A 9,515-nucleotide genomic window follows, 5' to 3' on the forward strand; every position below is an offset into this window, starting at 1 on the left:
AAGACAGGTGTTGTGTTGTGTGAATCATTGTGATACTGAGTATGGTCGCTAGAGGGCAGTAAAAAAACCTAATAAGAGACCTAGAGGGGTGAGGAAGAAAGGGAATGGTTGATGATATGGTAATGTTTACTGATGCTTCCGACATTAAAGACAACCGTTTGGAGTTAGCTTTTGTTTTTATTATTTTTTTACATCTTACAACATCACAAATTGGCGACGAGGATACCCCGCACTGCAGTTTTGTTTTGCTGTTGCTCTCAAAATGTCTGTTAATGTTCCTGCGCCAGCAATGTTTTTGCCCTGTCTGGGGGAACCAGCAATGCCTTTTGACATGTGGCTGCGTATGTTTAACAACTACTTGCTAGTGATTAATGCGACGGGGGATGCTTGGCTTTGTTTTGACTACGATGTCGTTTACAAGCCAGGTTCACAAAATCATACAGCAGACTGCCTTTCACGTCTCCCTCTGCATGTGCTAGTGAATCTTTCTACAGATGTGGAACCTGAACATGTAGCTCTGATTTCTTCCACACCGAGTTTCCTTCCGGTCCCTGACTTTGACAGTGCTTGTTCCTCATGTTCAGAAATGGTGGCTCTTAGTGAACATGTTCTGAGGTTCATGAATGTGAAATCATTTAATTTCAGTGGTAAGGAAATTTTGTCAAAGAATGTTAGTTATGTGTTAGTTATATGTTCAAACAGATGTCACCTTCTTTTGTAACTACAGTTGCAGGCTTTATTGCAATAATTTCATAATACGAAAAGTGTTCAGTTACTGAAGTAGTGTTCTTAACAGAGAGGGAAGATAGATTGTTCTGTGAATCATTGTGATACTGAGTATGGTCGCTAGAGGGCAGTAAAAAAACCTAATAAGAGACCTAGAGGGGTGAGGAAGAAAGGGAGTGGTTGATGATATGGTAATGTTTACTGATGCTTCCGACATTAAAGACAACCGTTTGGAGTTAGCTTTTGTTTTTATTCTTTTTTTACATCTTACAACATCACAACAGGTAAACTCACATGTTGCCTTTTTATAGTGCTTACAACTGATTGTTGAGTTTACAATTAAGCACCTAAGTGTCTGCACACCTGACGGCCATGTTTGATCAATTTGTTTATAGGGGTGGCATTTTGGAAAGCAGTGCCTTGAAATGGCAAAGAAGTGATATTGGCCCGGTTTCATAGACAGGGCTTAGCCTAAACCAGGATTAGGCCATAGTTCAATTAGGACATTTAAGTAATTTTTATAAACATGCCTTAGAAAAAAACATTACTGGTGTGCATCTTGAGACAACACAAAGGCACTGACATGTTTTAAGATCAGTCAGTGCAAGTTTCTTTCAGTTGAAACAGCTCATTTACATTTTAGTCTAGGACTAGGCTTAAGCCTTGTCTGTGAAACTGACAGCCCTAGAATATATATATATATATATATATATATATATATACTGCTCAAAAAATTTAAGTAACACTTTTTAATCAGAGTATAGCATCAAGTCAATTAAACTCCTGGGATATTGATATGGTCAGTTAAGTAGCAGAGGGGGTTATTAATCAGTTTCAGCATTAACAACAGGTGCATTAGATGGGCAACAATGAGACGACCCCCAAAACAGGAATGGTTTACAGGTGGAGGCCACTGACATTTTTTCCCCTACTCATCTTTTCTGACTGTTTTTCACTAGTTTGCAACTCGTCCAGGATGGCACATCAATATGTGCCATTGCCAGAAGGTTTGCTGTTTCTTCCAGCACAGTCTCAAGAGCATGGAGGAGATTCCAGGAGACAGGCAGTTACTCTAGGAGAGCTGGACAGGGCTGTAGAAAGTCCTTAACCCTTCAGCAGGACCAGTATCTGCTCTGAGGGCCCGACGTCCTCTAGTGGGCCCTGTGCTCACTCCCCGGCACCATGGAGCTCGATTGGCATTTGCCATTGAACACCAGAATTGGCAGGTCCGCCACTAGTGCCCTGTGCTTTACACAGATGAGAGCAGGTTCACCCTGAGCACATGTGACAGACGTAAAAGGGTCTGGAGAAGCCGTGGAGAACGTTATGCTGCCTGTGACATCGTTCAGCATGACCGGATTGGTGGTGGGTCAGTGATGGTCTGGGGAGGCATATCCATGGAGGGACGCACAGACCTCTACAGGCTAGACAATTGCTCCCTGACTGCCATTAGGTATCGGGATGAAATCCTTGGACCCAATGTCAGACCCTATGCTGGTGCAGTGGGTCCTGTGTTTCTCCTGGTGCACGACAATGTCCAGCCTCTTGTGGCGAGAGTATGAGCTGAACTCAAAATTTGGCAACACTGTAAATGTATTGTGCATATTTCAATACTTCTTGGGACTAGATAAGCTTTTAAGTGTATACTTTAATGTAACAGCAATAAACTTCTAGCACACTAGATTACATCCAAGTTTTTCTTTAGTTTCACAACTATACTACAGATTAACTAAGGTATTCTGTTAGTTTACTAGTTTTAAATCTTTAGCTTACTTCTTAGTTAATGACAGTAGACATTGTATTCAAGAACAGGAAAGCAAGATTAGACTTAGCCAGAAAACATCTAAAAACATCATCTTTGGACTGATGAAACCAAGATTAACTTGTACCAAACTGATGGGAAGAGAAAAGTATGACAAGAGAAAGGAACAGCTCACGATCCAAAGCACACCACATCAAGTGTCAAACATGGTGGCGGCAGTGTTATGGCATGGGCATGTATGGCTGCCAATGGAATGGGCTTACTGGTGTTTATTGATGATGTAACCTCTGACAGAAGTAGCAGGATGAATTCTGAGGTCTTTAAGTCTATACTCTCTGCTAACATTCAGCCAAATGCTACAAAACTGATAGGACACAGCTTCACAGTGCAGATGGATAATGAGCCTAAACATACTGCGAAAAAAACTCAGACTATTTGAAGGCAAAGAAATGGAATATTCTTCATATATTCTAATGCTTTTCAGTTACAGAAGACAAGAATGAAGGCAAAAAGACCCACAAAAAAGCAGCAACCAGGTATGGTACAAATATGTCATGGGCTACAAAAATACATAGGCTATAGGCTCATATGTATGCATGTTTATTCATTAAAAGATCGCGATCTCCATTCAAACACACGCAATCTTAGGCAATTCCTAAACGATTCCGCTATGTCTATTAAACCTTTGTAACAGGGCCGATTTGCTGCCTCAGGCAAGATTTTACCTGGTGCCCCTTGCCCCACAGCCCATTCCACCAATAATCATTGTGTTCAAACATTAATGTGAAACGAAAAATGACACGATTATGTTACAAAATCTCGGTTCTCTGGAACTCCAGACATTATTACCCTATTTTAAACTTTTAGACTAGGCTTTCAAGACTAGGCCAACATACAGTTTGTTCACAAACACCTCATCTAGTTTATTTAGGCTATATGATCATCATCATTCATTACATCACATTCCCTCTGTCTTTGTCCCGTTTTTCTTCTTCTCTTCTTTTTTCTTCCCTGGGAACCAGAGGGCTTCAGTCTTTTTGACATAGTGATAATTTATTAGTGAACATCACATCACAATCAGGTAACTGATGGATGTGGAAGTGCGGCTGTGCATGGGAAGATTGATCATGCGTTGAACCAGGGCGAGTTGGGATAGCAATAAAATAGGCCTAGTTATGTTTTTGTTGGACAATTGCTTTTTTGTAATATTTTAAATTCATAGTATCGAAGTAGTATTGGTAATAAAACAAAATAGATAGTTAAAAAAAAAACTTCACTAATCCCCCTAGGGATCGGCGGTGCCCCATTTGCCTATTCCACCACAGGCCGGCCCTGCTTTGACATCACATCGGAATATTTAAACCTGCTTTTATGCAGTCGCTGATCCAGAGAGAGCAGCGCTCATCATGTAAGCTTTATGTTTGAAACTTTACAAACAGTCTACATAGCAGGCTACATTTCTGTGTTGTAAACATTAAATAATATTGAAAATATTGGGATAACATTTTTTAATCCGGATAAAGACTCTGATGTTGCGGCAGCCGTGATCAATGAGTAGGCTAATTGGCCTTTGGAACTAATGATATGCTTCAAATAAAGATTGTATATGTTACATTATGCCAGTAGGTGGTGAACAGTGACTGTTAAAATGTATTTGCTTCAGTTCTATGCTTCAGCGCTTCTAGTTCTGCAGCATATTTCATACACAATGGTAATTCAAAGTGCTTTAGATAAAAATAAGCAAAATAATCACAACAATAAAAACAAGGAATTTAAAAACTTTTAAAATGATTTAAAATTTGATTTAAAATGAATTAAAACAGTTAAGAATAGAAAATGATTATGCATAAAATACAGTGCAATCAGTTCGGACGTAGAACAGTGCTCATTCAGTAAATGCACTGCTAAACAGATGAGTTTTGAGTCTGGATTTAAATGTGGCTAATGTTTTAGCACATCTGATTGTCCACTATGCTTTCCTATACTCACATAATAACCTATGAGCGCTTCTCTGTGCTATGATGTGCTGTGCTCTCTTCATTTATTTATTTCAAATGTTTTTTTGCATAATGAATTCATTTAAATTAATATATATTTTTAAATTGACTCGTTTATAACATTAAATAAAACATTTTGTCAGAAACTCAAGTAAATTACATATTACTTTGGTTGTCTAATGTTTTGTAATGTAATGTTTTCAGAATCATGGGAGAATCATGATCTATATTCTAAAAATCAATTAGTCATAGCTTAAAAATACATAGGCTAATATATCTGGCATCTAACTAATACTATTAGTACTGTTTCTAATATTAAAATGTAGACTAGGATGTAAAATGTACAATCTTACAGACCAGTGCAATCAGTTCGGACGTAGAACAGTGCTCATTCAGTAAATGCACTGCTAAACAGATGAGTTTTGAGTCTGGATTTAAATGTGGCTAATGTTTTAGCACATCTGATCTCTTCTGGAAGCTGATTTCAACTGCGGGCGGCATAATAACTAAAAGCAGACTCCACCTGTTTTGTGTGAACCCTTGGTGTTTCTAACTGACTCGATCCTAATGATCTGAGTGGTCTGTTAGGTTTGTATTCAGTGAACATATCTGCTATGTGTTTAGGTCCTAGGCCATTGAGTGATTTATAAATGAGTAAAAGTACTTTAAAATCAATCCTAAATATAACTGGAAGCCAGTGTAAGGACCTGAGGACTGGTGTAATATGCTCAGATTTTCTGGTTCTAGTCAGAATTCTGGCAGCAGCGTTCTGGATGAGCTGCAGCTGTCTAATGGTCTTCTTGGGAAGGCCGGTGAGGAGACCATTACAATAGTCCACCCTGCTGGTGATAAAGGCATGAACAAGTTTCTCCAAGTCTTGACTGGAAACAAAACATCTAATTCTTGCAATGTTTTTGAGATGATAGTATGCTGATTTAGTTACTGCTTTGATATGACTACTGAAACTAAGGTCTGACTCCAGAATCTCACCAAGATCCTTGACTAGAGTCAAGGTATGCATTCACCTTGAGAACTCTATCTTTGTTTCCAAGTGCAATGACTTCAGTTTTCTCCTTGTTTAACTGAAAAAAGTTCTGGCAGATCAAACTGTTAATTTCATCAGTGCATTGGCAGAGGGAGTCAATGGGGCTGTAGTCATTTGGCGATAAGGATAGGTAAACCTGGGTATTATCTGCATAGCTGTGATAGGCAATTTGGTTCTTTCTCATTATTTAACTTAGTGGGAGCATATACAGGCTAAACAAGAGTGGTGCAAGAATTGAGCCTTGTGGGACTCTGCATGTCATGGATGTCCACTATGCTTTCCTATACTCACATAATAACCTATGAGCGCTTCTCTGTGCTATGATGTGCTGTGCTCTCTTCATTTATTTATTTCAAATGTTTTTTTGCATAATGAATTCATTTAAATTAATATATATTTTTAAATTGACTCGTTTATAACATTAAATAAAACATTTTGTCAGAAACTCAAGTAAATTACATATTACTTTGGTTGTCTAATGTTTTGTAATGTAATGTTTTCAGAATCATGGGAGAATCATGATCTATATTCTAAAAATCAATTAGTCATAGCTTAAAAATACATAGGCTAATATATCTGGCATCTAACTAATACTATTAGTACTGTTTCTAATATTAAAATGTAGTTCTGCAAACCAACCCCCAATTTTACCTGGCACCCCTTGCCTCACAGCCCATTCCACTAATAATCACTGTGTTCAAACATTCACACAGAAACTGCATAACTTTGTCTTGATTTTTTTTTTTTTTTGGAAACAAAATACAATATAAAGAAGATTATTGCAGAAAAAACAGTTTTTTTCTGCAATATTCTTCTTTATATTACTTTACATATGATGGATTTCATCATAACTCATTGAATCATGAGAAGATTTGGGTTGTCATAATGCTAGACTAATGAAAACATACTAAGAATAAAAAATATAAGTAAATTTTCATATTATGATGCAGTTACTATAACAACTTAAAAAAATACTAATTAAATAAATAAATAGACAGAGTAGATTATATATATAAAAATAAATAAATACATAAATAACTGTAAAAGAAGAGGTCTAATAGTGGTTAAACTATTTGCAAATATTTTATTTATATTAAATATTTTATATATTTATTATTTTATTATTAATATTGCTCAATTTATTTACTTTTTTATTTTAAAATATACACACATTACTCTTACTCATGTCTAATATGTCAAAAATGCAAAATGTTTGTCTCATCACATTTAGTTATGATATTTTCAGTTTGAAATTTAATTTTAAAAAGTCGAGTAGTTGCATCACTGAATATTACTGTCGGTCATAAAACAGTTCTAAGTAGCTAAACAGTCCAATTTGCACTCATATTCTGTGAATAGTAAGCCCTGCTTGTGAATGGTAAGATTTTACTGGAAATCTCAATCATTTTAACATTGATGTTAGACTGTCAGACGGCTGAGGCAGACCAGCCTAAAATGTAAATTTTGTCATCCTGACATGAAACAATATAAGCAAATCCAACTATATATAAACTGAAAAATTTGAGTTAAGTCTATTTGCCTTTAAGTTATTTTAAGTTTCACTGATATTTAGGTTAATTCGATGGGAAGACCACATTAGGTGATAAAAGTTTAGTTAAAGGGGTCATATGATGCGATTTCATTTTTTCCTTTCTATTACCCAGTTAAACTAGGGGAATAAGTTTCCTCAAATCAGCCTTAACTTAGGGTTTACAGTGTGGGTTTGTGGATGTTGTTTTGTCATTGGTGGTGTGGAGTTTAGAGAAGTGAAGAAACAGAAGTAAAAATGTTGGTCCCTGTTTAGAAACATGCCTATACAAACATTCATGCAAAACCTTATCAAAAAGAAGTAAAGGTGTTCATTTTATTAAGTAAACCTAGGTAAAGTTCAGGTTTTTAGGGGTTAAAAAGACACTTATTATTCAGTAAAAGTGCATTATCCATTTGACTGCACTGACATTACTGGATGAGAACAAAACTTGAACTTATTTTACCTGGATGACACTAATGTCTTGTAGAGAGCTGTATGCTTAATCATATTTATTTCACATTTGATGAATTTTGCAACATTGCCACTGTTATTGAACAGAACTGAATCAACACTGAACTGACTTGATCTGAATAATGGCACTATAAAATAGCACTGTAGACATCTTCAATGTATATAATTACTGGTCAAAATTACATAGTAGATATCCTAATTATGAGTCAAAATTGCAGAATAGATATCTGGAATTGATATTTTCACTATTCAAAACTGAATTATGACTAGTAGACCCAAGTGTATTAAATGCTATGACGGCTTGCCATACCCCTCTGGTAAATGGAGGGCTACATAGTGTAACTCCGGTTTCATTTTATTTTGATGATCCATTTAACGCATTCTGTTGACTATAAATAACGTTGCACCTACATATCTACTAACTCTCAGGTTAATAAGTTGAAAAGTTACAGTTACTTTAGTTACTTATAGTGAGTAGAATGTCTGTTGGGACACCATCACAATAAAGAACTAGCAGATATTAATCAGACAGTCTGCTCTAATGAGAGTTAGTTGACATGTTAGTGCAAAGTTACTTATTGTCAACAGAATGATCAAAAGGGACCATCAAAATAAAATGTTACCGGAACTCCTTTCTGAAATGTTACTTATATGGTATTACTTACCTAGTAAGTTTATTATTCAAATTAACAATTAAAGTGATAAATATAAACTGGTTAAATGAGAGGCAAACCCCTCTAGAACTAAGCAAGAATGGTTAATATTTCCGGATTATGTTTCCCTGTTAAAACAATATATTTTGTGTATTTTAGATTTTAATTATTGTAATAGGCACAGAGGTGTAATGTATTTATGGATTAATCATACCAGTGACAGGAAAACTGGGGACAGACCTGATGCAGCAGTTCTTCTTGGACCAGAGTGGCTTTAGCAGGAACCTCTGGGACTAAGGAGGCTGAGAAAGGAGCTCTGGGACTGTAGCAGCTTGGACAGCAGCTCTGGCTGAGGCTGCTACAGGAAACACTGATTTTTGGGATTGCAGCAGCAGGAACCTTCAAGCCAGTACAAGAAACTCTGGGACCAGGATGGTTCTGAACAGGTACCCTGTCAAGTAAACTCTTACCTCTGACATCAGCAGGTTCTGGAGCAGCAGTGTTATGAATCTTTAGGATGGCATTCACTGGAGTGGCCCTGACAGGATCTTTGGGACCTGGTTGCCTGTGACAGGATCCTTTGGAGCGGCAGTGTGAAGGACATCTGGGAGCAGCGAAACTGTGAAATGGGCATCCTTGGACTTTCAATTCAGGAACCTTTCTGGGGCATCAGAGGTTTTGGAGCATCAGTGGCAGACTGGCAGGAACCATTGTGGCAGCTGGTATTTCTTGAGCAGCCATGACAGCATATCTGGACCCAAGGCAGTGGAGAAAGGAGTTTGGTGGCCATGACTGAAGCCTCTGATGCATCCGTGACATTGATCTTTGGGACCTTGATGCCAGTGGCAGGGACCTCTTGGACGGCACTGTGAGAAACTTCTGGGGTGAAAATGATTGGACAATTGAATTTACAATAGCCTACATTTGAGTGCAAAAGTTTGCATCCCCTTACTTTGAAATGACAAAAGGAGTAAAACAAAGAAATGTATGTACTCCCTTTGCCTTTATAACCTCCTCCAACCTCTTTGGGTACCCTCTGAGCAGCTTTTGTATCCTCTCAGGTGTAATTTTAGCCCATTCTTCCTGCCATATTTGTTCCAAGTCTATCAGATTGCTTAGCTGTCTGTCAAGCACTGCCTTCTTCAAATCTATCCACAGGTTTTCTATTATATTCAAGTCTGGAGACTGGGAAGGCCATGGCAAAACTTTCACCTTATTCTTTTTAAACCATTCCTGAGTTGATTTGCTTTGTGTTTTGGATCATTGTCTTGTTGAAGGATCCACTGCCTCTTCATTTTTAGCTTTTTGACTGATGGGAGGAGGCTTTTGC

Source organism: Sinocyclocheilus rhinocerous, unplaced genomic scaffold (assembly GCF_001515625.1).
Source record: "Sinocyclocheilus rhinocerous isolate Xijiao unplaced genomic scaffold, SAMN03320098_v1.1 scaffold138, whole genome shotgun sequence".
NCBI classification, from domain to species: domain Eukaryota; kingdom Metazoa; phylum Chordata; class Actinopteri; order Cypriniformes; family Cyprinidae; genus Sinocyclocheilus; species Sinocyclocheilus rhinocerous.